Source organism: Triturus cristatus, chromosome 5_2 (genome assembly GCF_964204655.1).
Source record: "Triturus cristatus chromosome 5_2, aTriCri1.1, whole genome shotgun sequence".
Classification (NCBI taxonomy): domain Eukaryota; kingdom Metazoa; phylum Chordata; class Amphibia; order Caudata; family Salamandridae; genus Triturus; species Triturus cristatus.
This window is the reverse complement of record NC_140588.1, coordinates 773947239-773969388: the sequence shown is the minus strand read 5'-3', so window position 1 is coordinate 773969388 and position 22150 is coordinate 773947239. Positions and strand designations below refer to the sequence as shown.

Here is a 22150-nt window from a genome sequence, read left to right as displayed (position 1 = left end):
GTACGCAGTCTGGATGTGAACCCGGAGGCAGATGTAAAGAGAGGAGTTACAAATTGCAGAGCTCCTTGCCAATTGTATGAGCATTGGATTAGGATTCTGGCTAATATATACACACAGCAAGTATACAGAGGGCAAGGGTGGAGAGTTGTAGAACTCTTCACAAACTGCGATACTCTGGTCTGGTACAGCTTACTGCCCCTTGGAGATCGGGAGTCGGGGTAAAACATTTCAAACTAACAATATGGCTTATTTCTTAGCCAGGGACATTTAAATTGGAGTAAGCAAAACTAGGACAAGATGGCGGAGGTGGATTGCCAAGCAAGGCAAACAGCGGCAGGTAAACCTTTTGTTGTAGACAGACGAGTGACTGGATCTAACATTCAGGGTGACCTGTTACACAAGGATCTGAGGCAAACATAAAAATAAAATTACACAGATTGGAAAGATTACGGAAGGATGAATTAAATAAATGGTGGAAGATTGCATCTTTACAAAAATGCATACAAGTAGGACGGGTGCCCAGAGGGCTCAGAATACTCATTACGCCAAGCTATGAGAATCCGCCTCCCCCAACCTATTGAAAGAATGGGCAGAGCATAATTCAGCAAGCTTAATATGGATGATGAACATTTTGATAAGTACGTGAAAAAGGATAGATTTTGAAGCAGATTAAAGAGCTCTGTGAAGACATAGAAAATACAGGTGAAAAGGAATCAGTGACCACTTTCAAACAAGTGGTGAGTGAAAGACTCAAACAGCAGGAGGAAACAATCAAAATAAAAAAGTGGGAAAATTCACAAGAGATCATAGTTATGAATTTGGGAGAATCTCCACTTTCGAGGAAATTTGATGTTATTATGAGACAACAATTAGATGAACCCAATAAAATAAGACTGAATTACGTTCTGACACAGATCAGGTAGAGCGACCTGTTTCTTCATTCAACAAGGGAGTAAGCCACACATCGTTATAAGATTAATTCGATTTTTTACGCATTGGCAGACAAACCACAGGACACAGAGATTAAATACCGGTCGCAAAGGCAATAAAGAAAAGGAGAGGGGGAAAAGGTGGCAGGAGGAATAGATAAAAGCAAAGGGAAGACAACACAGAGTAAAATCGTGACAGTCAATAAAACAATAATTATTCTTACTTCTGAAATGTTGACAAACGTGGATATGAAAATACTCGTTGCACAGGACATACCTTACATCAGATGTAGCTCTGTTACATGTATAACACACATATACAACCATTTTTTTAAATGGGAGAAAAGGAAACTATAGAGAAAGGGTCTGATTAATGTGTAACCTTTTTCTGCAATTTAAATTTCTCCCACTTAAAATAATGGCTGTACTTTTCAGTTATAAATGCGACACCGTGTCTACCAGACTCTGGGAGCAAGATACCTACTTTCTGTAAAGGTTGACACTTTGAAATGGAAGAAATTTAAACTGAAGAGTTAACATTATGTTTAAATGGATTCCATTAAACTCCTCATTTAATTTTTCTCCCATTTCTAAGTGTCATATTTACAAAGAGCAGGCATCTTGCTCCCAGTTTCCTGTGGACGCGGTGCCAAATGTCTAAAAGGAAAAATTCAGCCATTTCTTTGAATGGGAAGAATTTAAAGTGAATAAAAATGCTTTATAAAACATTAAGACTAAATTGACAACTGAAAGTGGAGAAAAACATTTAGACCTAATGGTTCATAGAAATATTTTTCTTTACTTTAAATTTTAACCATTGAAAAAAATATGTTTGTATTTTTCAGTTATAAATATGGCACAGTGTCTTCTGGGAGCAAGGCTGTTTGTAAATGCAACTCTTTGAAATGGGAAAAATTTTAATTAAAACTTAACTTAATCATTAAGGTAAACTTTTCAATTTTTCCCATTTGATAGCATTCGGAAACATCTTTCTGGTCCAATGCTTCAATATGGAGCTGTCAAGGGCTCCAAGTTAAATACTTCGGTGCTTCAGTTCTTCACCTCTGTGTCCCAGCATGGATCATAAATCTAACAGAGCACTGCTCATTACCAGGCCCTGCTATCTGCAGCCTGGTTATATTGAAAAATAAACACGGCCTTCCTTTAACATTAGAAGGAAAATGTGAACATTAGCTTATTTCAAAATATACTCAAGGGTGAGAGCTACTCTGAAGGTTTCTATGAGCTACTGGTAGCTCGTGATCGACTGGTTGGAGACAACTGTTCTAGTTTTATACCTGATACCCAAGGTATACAAGTGTCTTGAGACACCCCCTGAGAGTTCTATTATAGCGACTCAGGAGGAGCTCTTTGAAAATACTTCTAAATATTTGGATTTCTTCTTGAGATCACATGAATCTAATATACCATTAAACATAAAGGCTTCGAGAGGACAATTACGCTATATCTTGGATGTGGCCTGGGAAGATGACATTATTCTCATGACTCTTGATGTATCCAATTTGCGCACAAGGATTAGACATGAGAATGGGACAAGGGCAGTTAAACATTTCTTGAGGTCACGTCCCATCAAGTATTATGAACACACTAAAATGCTATCAGAGATGCTACACTGGTGCCTTACTAGGAACATGTTTTTGTTCAATGATGAGTTCTATGAGCAACAGTGGGGGAACAGCAATGGGTACCGGATTTGCCCACAGCTATGTTAATTTGCACATGGGCCAGAGCAGGTAGTTTGGGCTCTGATAAATGGAGTGATCACATTGTATTATTGGCTCGAATCCTAGATAACATCTTTGTAAATTGGAGATTAATTGTTATCTCGGTTAAAGAATCTGCATCAGAAATTAATCTGAATTACCTCAACCTGAATATTACAAGCAAAATAAGCGACAAAGTTTGAATTCTTGGATGTGAAACATTGTTGAAAATGGAAGTTTGACCACCACCCTTAATAGGAAACCAAGTGCAAGTAACAGCACACTACAAGCTAGTAGGTTCCATCCCGAGCCCCTCAAAACTAGTATCTTATGGCAAACAACTTAGAGGTAAAAGACAACATAGCCCCCAGGACAAGTTTACTGAGGTAGACAATGAGATGGTGCATAGATTTCAGCTAAAACTGGAGCGTCCAAAATAAAAAGAAAAGTGGCCATGTTTGGAACATGGCAAGTAGAGAAGAACGGGGAAGGAGTAGGCAGGTTTATCACCACATATAAAGTTGCGCATAATGAAGTGAAAGCGGTTTTAAATATAAATTGATAGTGGATACTTAATGATCCTGTTACAGGTAAGAAAACTACTCAGAAAATCTAGATAACATGCAGAAGAGCCAGATCATAGAGAGACGAGTTAGTGAGAAGTAATATAGGGTTTCACGTGATGTCCCAGTTGTACAGCTGGGGACAAGGTGAGGTGGCCACCTTTACTGAGAACTCTTAATAATACTGAATGGATAATTAGAAGTCACTTGAAATTTAAAACAGAGTTTACTGTATATATCTTAAAGTGTTCCTGCCCCAAATTATTTGTCAGCAGCACTAAACTGGAGGAACATAAGCCTGCATGGACCAGTAAGAGGTAGTGATAGAGAGTGCATTGCAATGGTTAGAGTTCAGATACATTATGCCTCTCAATAGCACGGAACTATAGGGGGTCAATTCGGATGAAGAAATGCACGTTCATTAATGAATTCATTAAGTAATAAGCTGTTTTCTACCTTTTTGGCAGAGATGCCTTTGTGAATGAATTTAAATGGATTTTGCATGTGTTTTTATGAATTTGTGTTTTGTTTATTTTTCCTTCTTCTTTAGAGTATCAAGTTTGAATGTATAATTTGATTGACTCTGAAAATGATTTAGTAATGTAGAGCTATGCTTGATTGCATCAGTGCTGAATTTGTCCCATTGAGGGAAGTAGAATTCATTATGCCTATTTGGTTTTGCATTTGAAAGTGCAATTTGGCCAAGCAAAATGCATGAGTGAGCGTTACATATATTCAGTTTTACTTAACCCACTGGGGCATAATTAATTACATGGTATCATCATTGTTGAATATGAATTTTGCTAGAGTTGCAACTACTAATTATTTTCTCCCCGAGTTGCATTTAATGACACAGTATTGTATCACATTTATCTTAATCTTTTGCTGTTGTGATTGTGTTGGACTAATCATCAATTTTGGCAAAAATGGTGTCACTTATTGTGACCAAGGCTTCCGAGGAAGCCGAAACGCGTCAATGGGTCGATCACTGTTGCTAAAATAAATATGAAGTATTGCACAATACCCCAGAGCGCCAGCTCTTTCTTGTATAAGGAATGTGAGATTTGAATTTTAATACAGTGGAGGCCACCACTGGGTAGTTATAGTTAAGATTGTGTTTCCTTAGGAAATGGCACTGTATGACAAATCCTCACATAACTTTCCTCCCCAAAAATTCCCCAAAGTTTCAGGATGATCTGTCAAGCGGGAGCTGAGAAAAAGGTAGGGATCCCAAAACGCATTTTCCCCATTCATGTTTTACCAACTGGTGGTGCTAGGAGGAAGTTATAGTTAGGACTATGTTTCCATGGGAAAAAAGTTTTTAGATTAGCCTATATATTTGGCACTATTTCCCCATAAAGTGTCCAAGTGATTCCTGTTGTACATGGACACTTTCGGGTTGATCTATGAAGTAGGGGCTGAGAAAAAGGGAAGGGGTCATAAAAAGTGTTTCCCATGTTAATTCCCACACAACATTTAGCTGCAGCCCAAAGCACTGGACAGAATTGCACCAAATTTGGTCGAAAAGAAGATTTGGTTACGCAGATCACGCTTTCAGTTAATTGGTAGGAATCCATTCAGTAGTTGTTGAGAAATTTAAGAAAATACAGTTAGTGATATCTCTGGCCGCGGCTAAAACAGGAAAAACAGGAATCCTGTGATTGTCTAGCCGCAGCCTGCGCAGAAAGTTGCGGGCGCCATTTTAGAAAACGGGACACGGTCCAAGGGGTGAAAATTCACCACAAATGCGGTATACGGGGTCAGGGTAGCGGTGCCCTGACCTAATATTTGACATATAGGGGTGTCAGTAAAACAAACGTTGTCTCCTAAATGTTTGTTTTTTTACATGCGATATTAGCAAAGGCATCACGACAGTCAGCATGGCCCCGTGTGACATTGCTGTGATTTCGCCAATATCACGGTATTTGCGAATATTGGTGAAAAATATACACACATTCATCCTCAGTTTTACTTACATGCTCACAGAGCCACTCACAGACACTCACGCACCCAGTGACAGACCCATTCAGACTCATACACCTACTCACAGTCCCACTCTGACACTAACACACCCACTCACAGACCCAAGCAGAGACTCTTTCCCCTATTCACAGACCTACTGACAGACTCCTGCACCCACTCATGGAGCCACTCACGCTCTCACTCACAAACCCACTCATGCTCTCACAGACAGACCCACTCAGTCACTGATGCACCCACTGACGGACCCATTCAGATGCTAAAGCACCCACTGACAGACCCATTGAGAGAGTCAGTCAGCCACTGACAAACCCACTCGACAACTCATGTACCGACTCTCACACCCCCTCAGACCCCCTCACAGACCCAAGCAGACAATGATGCACCCACTCACAGACCCATTCAGATGCTAAAACACCAACTGACAGACCCATTGAGTCAGTCAGCCACTGACAAACCCACTCGGCAGCTCATACAACCACTCTTGCACCAGCTCTCCCACCCAGTCAGACCCCACTCACAGACCCAAGCAGACACTGATGAACCCACTCACAGACCCAGTCAGAGACTCAGAAATGCACTCATAGATACATTCAGAGACTGAGACACCCACTCACAGATACATGCAGACACTGATGCATCCACTCACAGAACTACTCAGAAACTCAGACATCCACTCACAGACATACTCAGACACTGAAGAACCCACTGAGACACTCCCTCAGACACTGATGCACCCACTGACAGACCCATTGAGAGACTCAGACACCCTGTCACAGATCCACTCATATTCATATTGAGTCACTCAGAGGCACATACAGACAAGCATGCACTCAGTGACAGACTAATATTGTCACGTAGTGACTGACACACCCCACTGAGACACTCATGTATGCCCTTACAGATGTACTCTGACACTAATGCAGCCAGTGACAGACCCACTCAGATACTTACGCATCCAGTCAAAGAGCCACTCAGTGACTGATACACTCACTCAGAGACCCACTGACACACCAACGCACAGTTGTCAGTCAAAGACTCATACACGCTGTGACATTGAAAGAGTTATACATTTCTTTTTTTGAGTTATTTAGATAGTAATGTATGTAGTGTGATGGTTAGTTAAAGATTTTGAATGTGCTGTTCGCTATTGAATGTCTGCTTTTGTTTTGCGTTTGCGCAACTTATTCACGATTATCGTAACATCGTTGCAACCTCTTTCAAAAATTGAAGGAAAAGAAAGATTTATAAAGAAAATTTAAAATATTTTGGGCACTGGGGTGGATCTGACAAGAGTCTTTGTGTTGATTGTTTGTATAGGACCGTTACACACAAGACCAGATGCAGAGTTTCAGGTTGCTTTGAAACACCCTGTTGCCTTCATCTGTAAAGTGCACTAAATCACTTCTATAGATTCCATGCATGTCAAAAAGCTGGTTGTTGTTGTAAATAGATCCCATGTTATGGTCTCTGAGGAATGCAAAAAACGTTTTATTAACTTGTTAACTGGCTTTGTCAATCTGTGGACAGAATTGAGTAGATCACTTCTATTTCTGTCTTTGGCATATGTTTGAGTACCCGAAGACACTGTGAGGGAAAAGAGTCATTAATTCTGCAAAGGTATCCATCATGATTTCCAGTCCTACCACAGTCAGTGTGCCTAGGTCATTGCCACCACAGTGCACAATCATGAGGATTGGGGTTTAGGAATCCACAATGCTTTTAACCAAAGGCAGAAATGAATGACACTTTAACCCTCTTGGCCAATACATTTAATGTGCACATTAGCCAAACCCACGTCTTTGTCAATACCACTCTTTCTAGCAGCTTCTCTAGCCCAAAAGACATAGCTGTGGTCCACAATCCACACCCTAACCATTTTGAAGTGAAGCAGCAGTAGCAGACAGGAGAAAGCTGGTGCTGAATGAGGCAGTTTTCCAAATGAAAGGCAATTAAAATTGAGGCGTTCTCCTGGTTTAAAAAAAACAGATAGTTGATTAGATGTTGTGAACACATAGCTGCATAAAATTAGGTAGTGTGTTGAGAGGAATAGTAACTACATTTATGATTGGCTCTGGTATAAAAGAAAATGTAACACAGACATAGATATGCTTTCCAATGTCTACAGTAAACCACGCCTACTGCAGTTGATTTTGTAACAAGTATGGTCCTTTTAGAATGTGGTATGAACTTGCAACCTACTGGTTCTAGTGGATTGGTATGTAGACTGTGCTAAGAGGGTATTGCGGGAAGGGTGTTAAAGACACAGGTCACTATTTTGTATACATTTGAGGTGTTTAGAGTTCTATTACTATAAAAAGTTTCAATATCTAGTCAGCGTTTCGTAAAAAAGTATACTATAATGTTAAAGTCATAAAACTATGAAGGCAAATATGTTTTTGGACTCCCATTGTTTTTTGCAAATTCACCGCGATGACAAGTCGAGATTATACACAAAGAGCATCTATTTTGGTGGTCTTTGTAAAAGGGAGTGAAAGGGTTACCACATACTCACCATTGAGAAATACACTTACAATACTAAAATATGAAATTAATGTTTTCATTTGCTGCCTTCTGCAGTACCAGACAGTGCAAAGTTGAAAAGGCTGCCATTTATGGTTGCTTTGTATATGAGAGTGGTGTGCCATTCTTGTGCTTAGTTTTTACAAACCCTGAGAGTATTACATCTATCTAATAAGAGCAGAAAAAGCTAACTGATCAACTAACTCAATCTTATGGTATGTGAATTACGTTTTTTTTAACCCAAACTGATTAGGAAGGTATATGTGTATGAGAGATTTTAAAAAAGAGTCAGAAATGTATATAATGGTTTAAGGCTGGTATTATGAATGCTTTTATATATGTACAAATAGGACACTGAGATACAGTTTGTGTCAGTTACAGACTAGGTGTTTGTAAAGTTAGTTCACGTGTTGCCATGGAGCTCTATATTCCCTTGTGCTTATTTACTCCATTCTCTTAGTGGTAGAATAACACTGTAGTCTAATTGATAAAGTTATATGCAAGAGTGTATTTGAAGAAGTGAAAGCTTTATATCTGTATACATGATCTGCTGCTGATGGAGAATGTTTTTCTTTGCATTCTGGGACATGTAGTCCTATTTACTTCATTGTAAAAGAGGACAAGAACAATCAGAATTTAAAGAGTTAACAAGCATTTGCAATGCAATAGGCCTCGCATTAGGAAAGTTTGAGCTTTTTGTATTGTAAATAGACTAATTTTTTATTTATGTGTTGGTATTGAAAATATTGAAATTACTAGCTTTCTCGTGTACTAGGTCAATAGTTTTAACTGTTGCAAATGTGACACCTATAGCATTTGTAATGCAATATGTGTTGTATTTACGTGACTTAGATGTATTGATATTACAAATAACAATGGCTTTTAATTTTTGCAAATAATGAATACCTAAATAAAAGTTAATGTAAATGATAATGGCAATCATTTAAACTTTTGTTAATAACTCTTGTGAAGATTATGTTTAGTGTATTTAATTGCACCTAAAATCCAAGAACAGAAGTTAAATATTATCATTTTTTGTGTCATTTGTGATAAAGCCTAAATATTGAGAGAACATATTAGAGCCAGTTGTTGCTGAATGGTTGTACAGATTGATACTGGGGGGGGCGGTGAGTGATGTTGTGGTGGTGTTATTTTGAGTGTATCTCGCATTGTTTGCATTGTAATTAATTGGCAATGAGTGTTATTTGGAGTGCATGTGGCATTGAGTGTAGTGTAATTATGTGGTGTGTAATTATGTGGCACTGATTGGTTTTTGGAGTGTCTGTTGTATTGAGCGCATTGTAGTTATGTGGCATATAATTATGTGGCATGTAATTATGTGGCATGTAATTATGTGGCTCTGAGTGGCATTCGGAGTGTATGTTGTCTTGCCTTGTATTTCTATGGTTCCTTAAACCCTTGGAGGCAATTCTTTGATTTTAACTAAAAGGATGGTAGTTAAATGGTGTTTACGGTAGGATGGTTGTTAAATGGTGGCTACGGAGAAGCTGTGTGCTGAAAGGCAAAGAGAACACGGGCGTGAAAGCGAGGATGAAAATGGAATGAGTGTGGCAGGATGGTCGTTAAATGGTGGCTACGGAGAAGCTTTGTGCTGAAAGGCAAAGAGAACACTGGCATGAAAGTGAAAGCGAGGATGAAAATGGAATGAGTGTGGCAGGAAGTTAGTTAAATGTTATGTTATGTTATTGAAATTTGTAGAGCGCGGCAATTACCCGGAGGTGTCCTGGCGCTGTCTAGAAAGTCCTGAGAATCCACAGACAAGGGGGCTAATGTATGGATGACCGGAGTTATTCATTACGGAACAGCCAGGTCTTAAGTTCCTTTCTGAATGACAGAAGATCCGTCACGGTCCTGAGATAAGGAGGAAGGTCATTCCAAGCCTTGGCAGCCCCATAGATAAAGCTCCTGCCTCCCCAGCGAGCTTTCCTAATACGTGGGACCTGAGCCAGATTGGCTTCTTTTGACCGTAGGCTTCTACCCGGCACATACCAATGTAATTGGTCCTTTAGAAATTCTGGGCCTAAGCCGTGCAGTGTCTTGAAAGTCATGGTCAGTGCCTTGAACCAAATACGGCTTTTAACAGGAAGCCAGTGCAAGGTTTTTCTTCCCAAGGATGCCAAAGCAAATCTTGAAGCGCCCGTAAGAAGGCGGACTGCAGCATTCTGCAGAATCTGAAGTTTACTCAGTGCTCTGCTTTGTGCGTTTAAATAAAGTCTGTTACAGTAATCCAATCTAGCAAGTACCAACCCCCTGACCACCATGTGTCTGCTGTCCTGGGGCAGCAGGGGTAGCACTTTCCTCAGCATCCTAATGGTGTACATGGTTTTGGATGTCACCTCCCTGATGTGATGATCTAAAGTCAGTCTATCGTCCAGGATTATGCCGGGGTTTTTGGCTTTTACAACCGGAACTTGAAGCATGCCCATAGAATCGGGCCAGCAGGCCGGGGTCCAGAAATTAGAGGTGTTTCCGAACAGAATGACCTCCGTTTTGTCTGAATTCAATTTAAGGCAGTTCTTAGCCATCCAGCTCCCTACTGCTAACATACACTCCCGCAGACGTTCTTCTGTGTCAATCTCCCCCCCCCCCTGGAGTCAGAGAGACCACGATTTGAGTATCGTCTGCATAAGAGGTAATACCAAATCCATATGCGCTGATAACAGGTGCCAGTGCGCTCACATAAATATTAAAAAGGGTGGGGCTAAGTGATGACCCCTGAGGGACACCACAAGGTGTGGAGAAAGGTTTAGACTGGATTTCCCCCAGGGTTACCACTTGTTTTCTGTCAGTAAGAAAGGATCTAATAAGGTCCGAAGCTTTGCCACCAATGCCACACGTTTTTAGGCGTTTAAGAAGTATAGAGTGGTGGACCGTGTCGAATGCTGCGGACAGGTCGAGCAGGATCAGCGCCGCCTTCCCTCACTGATCCACTGCCTCTCTGATCTCTTCCGTGGCTTTTATCAAGGCAGACTCCGTACTGTGACCTGGCCTAAAACCATATTGCGTGGGGTCAAATGCTTGGGTATCTACCAAGAAGAGACTAAATTGCCTATTCATGAATTTTTCGACCAACTTAGAGAGTAGGGGAAGTCTAGCAATCGGGCGAAAGCTGTTTGGCTCATTTATTGGCAGGTTGTTTTTTTTTTAAAAGTGGTAAAATCGAGGCAAGTTTCCACTGCCTAGGAAAAAGACCGGTTTCGAACATAAGATTAAATATACTCGTAAGCCTTGTTCCTATCGGGCCTGAAGCCAGTTTAGCCACCCTGCTGGGACAGGGATCAAAAGGGGATCCTGAGTTGATTTCCATCAAGCCTTTTTGTGTGTCTAAAGTAGAGATTTTCCGGAATTTATCAAAGGTTGGGCCAGGAGCATCCTCTGGCCTTGGGCCTTCCCTGCTCCCATCCAGAGAGCCAGTACCTCCCTCACTAAAGACCTCAAAAATGCATTTCACCTTGGCCAGGTCTTCACATAGTTGTTGGCTCGGTTGAACCGGACTTGGCTTTGGCGAAGCCAACATCGCTACTGTCTTGAACAATTCTTTTGCTGTATTTTTTTATTCTAAAATCTGAGCTGCAAAATATGTTTGTTTGGCTGACGCAATTACATGTTTATAAGTTTGTAAGCTGATTTTATACGCTTTTCGCTCGGCTTCTTTGTAGTTGCTCCTCCAAGCGCGTTCAAGCTTCTTACAGTTGAGCTTATGGGTCCCAAGTTCCTGCGAGTACCATGGAGCGGAGGGCTGTGCTCTCTTTGGCTGTAGTACTTTGGTCGGAGCTAGACTGTCACAGGCCTGCTGCAGCCAGCCCGTATAAATTTGACAAGCGCTCTCCACATCATCTACCATACAGTCTGCTGGAGAAGATAACAGCTTATTAAGAGAGGCTTCCTCCACCTTATTCCAGGCTCAGATTTTTATGTTGTTCTTTCCATCAACAGTTTCCTTACCAAGATTGCCTAGCCGTATCTCAAACTGAACTGCAGCATGGTCGGACCAGGCCAGAGGGAGAAGGCCCTGGAAAAGAAGATTACTAAGGTTGGAAAAAATCCCATCCAGGGTATGCCCTCCCCTGTGCGTAGGTCCTTCAACCCATTGCCTGAGATCTGCTGACATCGTAAGGTGGTTACGGGGAAGCGGAGTGCTGAAAGGCAAAGAGAACACTGGCCAAAGCTGGAAGAAAACACGAGATGCAAGAGGCATGTGTGTGTGGCAAACAATGGTGGGGCTCAGAGCATTCTGTTGCTGCCTTGATGCCTGTGTGTGTGAGCAGTGGGGCTGTGTGTGTGAAGTGCCTAAAGTTGCAAGAAAACATATGGTTATTTAAATCCTTAGACGCAGAATTAATGGAGCTAATGTTATCGACCTTAGAAGGATGAAAAGGGAATGAGCGCGGCATATGTTAACTTTGAAAGCGCAGAAAGCATGCAGGGCAAACTTATTATTTTGGTTGTTTGAGACTCAGATCTGGGCAAAGCTGCAAGAAAACACGGAGGGGGGAGGGGGGCTGTGTGCTGAAAAGGCAAAGAGAACACGGGCATGAAAGTGAAATCGATGGATGGGAATGCGTCCGTGAGACTAGCCCTGTGGTGGGGGAGGGACAGTTGTGAGAGGTGCCATGAGGAAACAATCTCTCGGCATGCTGTGGCGGGGGAGCGCATTCCAGGCAGGGGAGCGGACCCTTTGAAGTATGATGCCGAGGCTGTGGCTACACGTGAACGTGCCAGTGGGCTGAAGCGCTTCCCCAAACGGATTGCATGGCGGCACGATGCACGTGATTGTGCGTGTGCTCGCCATGCAATCCACTTTTGGGAGCACTTTGAAATGCCCCTCTTACTAGAGTCTCGCATAGCGATTGCGTAAACGCAATAGCTAGGCGAGACCTAAAAATGCACTGTAGGTGTATGTGAATGATGAACTTGGGAAAGTTTCCAGCTACGTATTAGATATACTTTAGTGTAGCTGTTTTTAAATTATAAGGGAGGTTTGTATATGGTTAGATGGGGAGATATATTGTTTAATCCTGTCCAAATTTACATGTTTAGGAGACTGGTAGGCATAGTTAAACATGTATGGTCTGAATATGGGTCAGGTTTACTAGTGCAGAGAGCCCCTGCACAGTCTCACTGCCAGCATGACTTTGCATTTAACATCTCTTTGTGAAATGCTGAAAGCTTGTTTTAGAAGAGATAACTGACTTGTCAGATATGCTCCACATATGTCATAAAGCATGGTCTTTTGTTCTTAAAGTGAAAGCTGTTGTTTTGAGTTTTAGTAACTTAGTCATGCACATCGTATAAAATCCTTAAAATGTAACGCATGTAATTTGATGTTTCCATGAGCTATATACAGTCCAAGAGACCCATTTGCCCAATTATATATCCACTCTGCCACGAAGGCTTTAATCTGACATGCCCAAGTAGAAATGCAGATAGGCAGTAAAACACCCAGTGAGACAGTAAGAGAAGTAACTAAACATTCACTCACATAGATAGGTAGAACGGATGCATGCCTAGTACTAATGGAGGTGCATGCAGACACACTTAAATAACCCAATACACAATAATAATACACTCAGGAGGCAATCCATGCAAACCCTTTCAGACAGTCTTAGAGAAGGATAAATGTCTGAAAGACAGGCAGTCATTTACCAAGAAACATTCATACATATTGAATCACAGCCTGAGATACCAACTGAGACACTCATTAAGGTATCTGCTAAAGAACTGACACTATGAAGTTTACCATGCACAGAAATATTCTTTGCATTAGGTTATGGGCTTGTATACTTCAGTTTGTGTATGCAGTTATAGTACTAGAGGTCTTTTGTCACTTAAAACTCACACAAGGTGTAAACCGCTTTTGTACCACATATAACTAACCAGTAAGGTAGGATCTAGCTATGTCATAGCTCAGGGAGCTCTGTGTTTAGAAGGGTCGACATGCACTCTGAAGACAGAGAGCTATATGTACTCCTAAAGACCCATGTGTTCCATTATACATCTACTGTGCCACCCAGACTTGAATCTGACATACCTAAGTAGAAAAGCACACAGACGGTAAAGCACCCAGTGAGATATTAAGTGTACCATGTAAACATTCAGTCAATGAGAGAGAGAGTTGATATGTATCTAGCGCTAATTGAGCCAGTTTCACATACACATAAATGACCCATTCCTCACTAATACACCCAGGAGGCAATCCATCCAGCCCCTATCAATCACTTTTAAAAGAAGCATACATGTTACAAAGTGAGGCAGTGATTTACTATTTAACTTACATACACATGGAATCATAGCCCCAGATAGGGACTGAGACGCTCATTCAGATATCTAGTAAAGTACTGACACTTGAGGTCTACCACACGGAGTAGTCCTTGCATTACGTCTCAGGACTGCTATACTTGACCTTGTGCATATAGTGTAATTGCTTGTGCTATCTTGTCACTTAAAACTCCTACACAAAGTGAAAACTGTGCTTGTACCACTTACAATGACCACTAAGTTAAGGCTGTAGCTAGGCCATAGGGCAGGGTGCTATGAGTTTAAAAGGTAACATATGTACTCTGAAGACACAGTGACTTGTATGCACTGCTAGAGACCCATGTGCCCAATTTTACATCCACCCAGAATTCGATCTGACATACCTAACTAGAAAAGCAGAGAGACATTACAACACCCAGTGTGATAGTAAGAGAAGCACAAACCTTCACTCACAGACAGGTAGAACTGTTATGTATCCAACGCTAATGGAGCCAATTGTACACCCAAGAGGCAATCCATCCAGTCCCTATCTGACACATTTAGAGAAGCATACACGCCACAAAAGAGGCAGTGATTTACTAACAAACTTACATATACATGTAATCACACTGCTAGATAGCAACTGAGACACTCATTCAGATATCTGCTAAATAACGGACACTTTAAACTACCATGCAGAGAAGTAGCCCTTGCATGATATCTTGGGCCTGGTACATTTGAACCGGTACATACAGTTTTTACTGCCAAGCTAACCTTCACATTTAAAAGCCCTAGAGAATGGAACCTAATCTTTTACCATATATAACTCACCACTGAGATTGGGCGGAGCTAGGCCATAGAACAGACTGCTATGTGTTTAAAAGGTAAGACATGTACTCTGATGTTTCAGTGACCTACATCCACTCCTAGAGACCTATGTGCCCAATTATACATCCACCCTGCTACCCATGTTTTAATCTGATATATCCAAGAAGACAAGCAGACAGACACTAAAACACCCACACAGACTGTGACAGAAGCACGTAAACATCCATTCACACAGACAGGAAGAACTGTTGTGTATGTAGTGCTAATGCAGGCAGTTGCACACAAACCTAAACACCACACCCAGGAGGAAATCCATGCAGCCCCTTACAGACACATTTAGAGAAGGATACATGTCACAAAGAGAAGGAGTTATATACTAACAAAGTAACATACAGATGTAATAAGAGCTGCAAGAAGGAACTGAGACAGTCATTCAGATAGCTGCTAAAAAACTGACACTTTGAAGTCTATCATACAGAGAAGTAGCACTTGCATCATGTTTTGGGCCTGGTACACTTCAGCACCTGCATGCAGTTTTATTGCTAGGCCAATCTTCCTATGTAAAAGTCCTAGAGAAAGCATAAACTGCTCTTGAAGCACATATAACTCACCACTGATGTAGGGTGCTGCAAGACCATATGACAGGGAGCTATGTGCATAAAACGTACCAGATACAGTGCGAAATTTCAGTGAGCTATATGCACTCCTAGAAACCCATATGCCCATTTATACATCTTCTCTGCCACACAGGCTTTAATATGAGATACCCAAGTAGAATAATAGACAGACATTAAAACATCCATACACTCGGGGGCGTGGCTACCCGCCGATCATGGCAGACGCGAACTGAGCGTGCTCCGGAGCCCGAGCACATTTTTCCTGTGCCATCGTGGTTTCCGTGCCCTGTCGCACTGTACAAGTGGGCAGGTTGCTGTGCACGACGAGTGCTCCACATCCGGGTGCCGTGGTTGCGCCGGTTACTGGCAATTACCGATGCTGCAGCCGAGGCCTGCCTGACTGCAGCGAGCCGGGGAACTGCCGTGCTCCAACGTGGGCAGAAGACGAGGCCGGTAGGGTGTGGTGTGACACTGCCGTGCTGCCGGAAAATCGCCCAAGCTGGAGGTGTCGGAGTCGCGGCGACAGAGGACTGGTGCAGAGCAGAGACACGGCGATGGCCTGGGGCCTGCCTGCAGACCCGCTGCGATGTGCTTTGCAGTTGGTGCCAGGAGCGGCTGGAGCTGGATCGCCGAGTGGTGAAAAAATATCGGAGAAGCGCCTACCTGGGGCTGCGACGCCCGAAGTCGTATTCCCTGCGGTGAGTGCAGTCCCGGTTCCTGTGGACAGGGGACCTGCGGAGCGCTTTACTCCCTTCTTTGTCGATGGAGCCGCAATGGCGGCCTGGCTCAGAGGAGGGGATCTGAACATTTGAGGCCTTTCTTACCCCATCCCCTTCGTCGGCCCGGGCTGGCGGTGGGAGGAACTCATCAAACAGGACACTGTTGGATATCCGGCCCTACCCGGCCATTTACTTACTCCCGCAGTTTGGAGCAACACGCCCACGGTTGCTCTGCTGCCCGAGGAGGGTGTTTGAGGCCTGGCAGGACTGTTGGGGACACGCATCGGTGCTTGCCTGGTCCGCCTGCGGGCACTGCATGTGCATGGGGACGTCGTGAGCCTACGCACTCATTGCTGGAGAAGGGGGACAACACGGGACTCCAGCTCACCGATTGTGGCGTTTCCTAACTTCCCCCATTCTGCCCCACTGTGTGGGTCACCTGGGGTGTCCCCCCCCCCTGCCGGCTCCGTGCCGTTGAGGGTGCCCCTGGGGCACATGCCGGTCTCTGTTGACTGCTGGGCCTTCTATTCCTGGGTCAGGAACTCTGGCGGGGACCTGGGAGCCATAATCCCCCATTGCGCTGACACGGGCCGCAGCGTGCTGCTCTGGACCAACGGAAGATAAGTCATAACAAGGCCCCATCGCTACAGCAGCCCTGGTCTCTCTCCTCCACCCTACTGCCATGTCCTTGCGGTTATGTGCCTGACCACTAGTGGTGCATTATCCTACCTACTATAGGGCTACCGGACACTTTGCCTTTCTCAGTTATTTGTTCTGGACTATTTTCGATGGTGCAAGGGCGCTTGCTCACACTTCACACTGGGCCCGATCTCGACCCTTAGCAGTACTGGTCCACCTGCCCGGAACAGGCTAGCGGATACCAGAACAGGGTCAATTGGTGCGGAACGCTATCAGGGGAAGATGGGCCGCCTAAAGGGGAAACCACAGGAGACAGCCGCCACCAACTCCCAAGACACAGATGAACAGGACCCCGTCATGAGTATGCAGTCGACCACTAAAATCCCGCCAACGTGGGACGCGGGAGCCCAGGATAAGATGGACCTGATACTTAATGAGGTCCGGGAATCCTGGAAAGTTATAGAACAGATAGGCACCCTTACCAGAGGCTTTACCCTGATCAAGGCAGACCATGCCAAACTCGCCAGCACGGTGAAGGATCATACCTCCATCCTAGAGGATTTGGTTCCACAACAGAAGGACCATACGAAGCAGCTCTAGACTCTCCAACGCGATACCAAAGGGGATGATGGACGGTACGTTTGAGCAAATCAAACACTCACCTCCAGTCAACTGATCTGGGTTTAATCCATCATCATTCTTTAGCTCACTCCACCACCCCAGTTCGGACAAGGCCATATGCAAATCAGTCTGACCCTGTGCCTCATGAGAACAGTCCAACCCAAACTGCCAAGCCATGTCTTCCCTGGACCGGAAACAAGCGGTTTCCCCTTTGGCATCGCTAGACTCTCCAACGGTAGGTCATAGGGCTTCTGGACAGGGTTGAGGATGCGGAGGGCAGAGCAAGGTGCAATAATATTTGCATCATAGGGCTCCCGGAACGAAGCGAGGGGACGACGGCGACGACCTACAAAGAACAGTGGTTCCACACACATGTGGCCCCTTTGCACTGAAAGGGCGCACCGTATCCCCACAGGGAAGCCGAAAGTCGGTGCTCCGCCGAGACCTTTGATCGTGAAAGTCCTGAGTTACAGAAAACGTGACGTGCTGCTTCAAAAAGCATGGGAGAAGCCACAGAACCAATTTGAGAACTGCCAGGTCTCACTGTACCTGGACTACACGCTAATCAATCAATCAGGGGAATTGTAAGCGTGTCACTCACCCGTGAGGGTCTCAAGAGGCTGAGGGGGGGGGGGGGTCCACACATCAGTTTAGCCGAAGAGCCAGAGGGTCGTCCTGAAGGTGTTTAGGGAGGGGGCGCGTCGGATATCTGCTGGTAGCTCGTTCCAGGTCTTGGCTGCAATGTGAGAGAAGGATCTTCCGCCTACTCTGGATCTGTGGATGCGCTGGGTTTTCAGCCAGTGCGAGGTTGGAAGATCGGAGATTTCTTTTGGGTACGTGGAAGTTGATTCTGTTGTTGAGGTATTTGGGTCTGTTGTTGTGTAGGCATTTGTAGGCGTGAGTGAGGATTTTGAAAGTGACTCTTTTCTCCACCGGGAGCCAGTGGAGACTTCGTAGGTTTTGGCAGATGTGTTTTGTGTCGGGGGATGCTGAGGATGAGTCTGGCAGCAGTGTTCTGTATTGTCTGGAGTTTGCGGAGTAGGGACTTGTTGATGCTGGCGTAGTGTGCGTTTCCATAGTCCAGTCTGCTGGTGATGAGTGCGTGGGTGACTGTCTTCCTTGACTCAGGGGGGATCCACTTGAAGGTCTTGCAGGGGATTCGGAGGGTGTTGAATCTACTGGAGGTGACGGCGTTGACCTGTCGGTTCATGGTGAGTGATGAGTGGAGTACGATGCTGAGGATCTTGGCATGGTCTGAGGGGGTAGGTGGGTTTCCGAGGGCGGTCGGCCACCAGGTGCTGTCCCATGCAGAAGAGGTGGTACCGAGGACGAGGACTTCTGTCTTCTTGGCATTGAGCATCAGGCAGCTGTTGGTCATCCAGACTGCAACGTCATACATTCCTTTCTGGAAGTTGAGTTTGGCAGTGGTGGGGTCTTTGGTGAGGGAGAGGATGAGCTGGGTGTCGTCGGCGTAGGATACGATGTTGAGGCCGTGTTGTTGGACGATGGCCGCGAGGGAGGCCATGTAGATGTTGAAGAGGGTGGAGCTAAGGGATGAACCCTGTGGGACTCCGCAGGTGATTTTCGTGGGGTCGGAGAGGAAAGGTGGGAGTCTGATCCTTTGGCTTCTTCTGGTGAGGAATCATCGGATCCAGCCCTGGGCTGTTCCTTGTATGCCTGCGTCGTGTAGTCTAGTGACTAGTAAGCGGTGGGAGAAGGTGTCGAAGGCCGCTGATAGGTCGAGTAGGAAGAGGGCTGTGGAGTGGCCTTGGCCCAGGAGGGTGTGGATGTCATCTGTGGCGGCGAGTAGGGCGGTCTCTGTGCTGTGGTTGCTTTGGAATCCGGATTGGGACGGGTCGAGGACTGCGTTCTCTGCAATGGATTGTGTCAGTTTCCTGTTGACTGTTTTCTCTGCAACATTGCCTGCGAAGGGGAAGAGCGAGATGGGCCAATAGTTCTTGAGGTCGGTGGGGTCAGCTGTGGGCTGCTTGAGCAGAGGTCTGACTTCTGCGCACTTGCAGTCATCTGGGAAGGTGCCTGTTTTGAAGGTGGTGTTGATGGGGTGCTGTAGTTCGGGTGCGATGGCGGCCGCGGCTCTGTGGTAGATGTGAGGGGGGGCAGGGGTCGGTGGGGGCCCACAAGTGGATGCTTTTCATGGTCGAGGCGGTGTCTTCGGTTGTGATCGGTGTCCAGTTGGAGATGGTGTGCTGGCTGGTGTTCTGGGGGGCAGGGGGCCGTCTGTGGCACCTGGTGGATGGTCGATTAAGTTATCTTAGAGGGTTCTGATCTTGAGGTGGAAATAGGTTCCAAGCTTGTCGCAGAGGTCTTGGTGATGTCTGTGGCTTCGCTGCGTGGGTTGGTGAATTTTTTAATGACACTGAAAAGTTCCTTGGAGTTGGTGGAGTTGGCCTGGATTTTGTTGTGGATGAAGTTCCTCTTGGTGGCTCTGATCTGGTTGTGGTAGTCCGTCATGGTGTCCTTGTACGTGGTGTGGTTTTCGGTTGTCTTGGTATTTCTCCAGTTTTTCTCCAGGCGTCTGCAGGTGCATCTGGCTTCTTGGAGAGCGGTGGTGAACCAGGCAGCTTTCCTGGGGCGTTGTCTGTCGGGGTTGCGTAGTGGGGCAAGCTTGTCTGCGTACTCAGACATCCAGGTGTGGAGTTATCTGTCTGCGTCTTGTGCGTCGGGTGCCCAGGTGTGGTTGTCTCAGGTGAGGGTGGAGTTAAGTTGCTTGTCGGTAACCTTGCTTCAGTTCCTTTGTGGTTGGCATGGGGCTGCGTTGTGTGGCTTCGGGTAGGTCGCTCTCCTCACCGCCACGCAGCCCGTGTGACCCGTGAGTGCCGCTACTGCCACTCGTGAGAGCCCGCCTTGCTTCCCTGCTGAGTCCGTTTATTTTCTGTGCCGCTTCTTGTGTCCTTCTCTGCCTGCAGTGCCCAGTGTCCGCTCCCCCCCTTGTGCCCCCGACTTGCCGCTGCACTTGTTCTCTTTTCACCCATTCTGCCCTTTTTTTCTTTCTGTACCCGGACCCTGTCCCCTTGCGTGTTCCCGCCGCTGCCTCCCTGCAGCCCCGCCCCCTTGTGTGCCATTGGCCACCCCGCTCCCGCCTCCCAGCTGCCCCTTCCTCCCTCTCACACTCATATGGAGGCCGCGCGACGATAGAGAGAGCGACCTTCGACCCTGTCTTCAGGCAGGTCGCTCTCCTCACCGCCACGCAGCCCGTGTGACCCGTGAGTGCCGCTAATTCCGCCACTGCCACTCGTGAGAGCCCGCCTTGCTTCCCTGCTGAGTCTGTTTATTTTCTGTGCCGCTTCTTGTGTCCTTCTCTGCCTGCTGTGCCCTGTGTCCGCTCCCCCCTTGTGCCTCCGACTTGCCGCTGCACTTGTTCTCTTTCACCCATTCTGCCTTTTTTTGCTTTCTGTACCCGGGACCCCATCCCCTTGCGTGTTCGCGCCGCTGCCTCCCTGCGGCCCCGCCCCCTTGTGTCCCATTGGCCACCCCGCTCCCGCCTCCCAGCTGCCTCTCCCTCCCTCTCACACTGATATGGAGGCAGCGCAGCCTAAGGCAAGCCCGTCTGCGCCCGTCCGCGTCCGGCCCGCGCCCAGCGCCAGACCCCCTGGCCCCCGCAGATGCCAGCCCACCCGCCGGACCTACGACGCCGCCACCCTCATCGCACTCAACACCGGCCGGACCCCAGGTTGCTGCCGAGCCACCCCAAGACGCACCCACGGACCCTTCACCTGCCAATCCTGCAAGTTCGCCTGCATCCGGCCCGTACCGCACCCGCCAAGCCAATAACCGGAAGCAACCACCTGAAGTGCATCCTGCTCAACACCCGCTCCGTCCACAGACACGCCGTGGAACTCTGGAACCTGCTCGACACCACATCTCCAGACGTCGCCTTCCTTACAGAAACCTGGATGAACGCCTCCTCAGCGCCCAACATCGCCATCGCCATCCCGGACGGCTACAAGATCACCCGGAGGGACCGCGTCAACCAGACCGGAGGAGGCATCGCCATCGTCCACAAGAACACCATCCGCATCACAACCAACTCCGACGACACCCTCACAGCCACCGAATATCTTCACTTCCAGATACACACCGACCCCAAGACCACATTCAGAGGTACCCTCATCTACAGACCCCCAGGACCACGCGCACAATTTAGCGAAGAGATCACAGACTTCATCAGCCCACACGCCCTCCCCTCCGCTGACTACATCCTCCTAGGGGACCTCAACTTCCACCTGGAGAACAACAACGACAACACCACCACCACCCTGCTGGACAACCTCTCCAACTTCGGACTCAAGCAACTGGTGAACACCCCCACCCACTACGCCGGACACACGCTTGACCCAGTCTTCTCCTCCAGCAAGTACATCTCCTTCAGCCACTCCACCGGACTCCACTGGACAGACCACAGCTGCGTCCACTTCAGCTTCAGAAGAACCACGACTCACCAACACCCGCAACAGGTTCCCCGCAGGAGCTGGAACAAGATCACCACCGACCAGCTCTCCACATCACTGAACCAGAACCCTCCCGCCAGCACAACGGACCCCAACCAAGCAGCCAACAACCTCACACAGTGGATCACCAACTGCGCTGACGACCTCGCACCTCTGAAAAACCATCCCATCAGGCCCAACAGCAAGAAAGCCTCCTGGTTCAACAACGACCTCAAGAACTCCAAGAAGAACTGCCGCACCCTCGAGAAAGCCTGGCGAAAAAACCCGACCACAGACAACA

General features: G+C 46.2%; 1 protein-coding gene across 2 annotated transcripts in view; it reads right to left on the bottom strand.

Moving 5' to 3' along the window:
* Window positions 1-22150, bottom strand: part of WDR44 (WD repeat domain 44) — a 616515-nt gene that overhangs the window by 490948 nt on the left and 103417 nt on the right. The window lies entirely within an intron of this gene.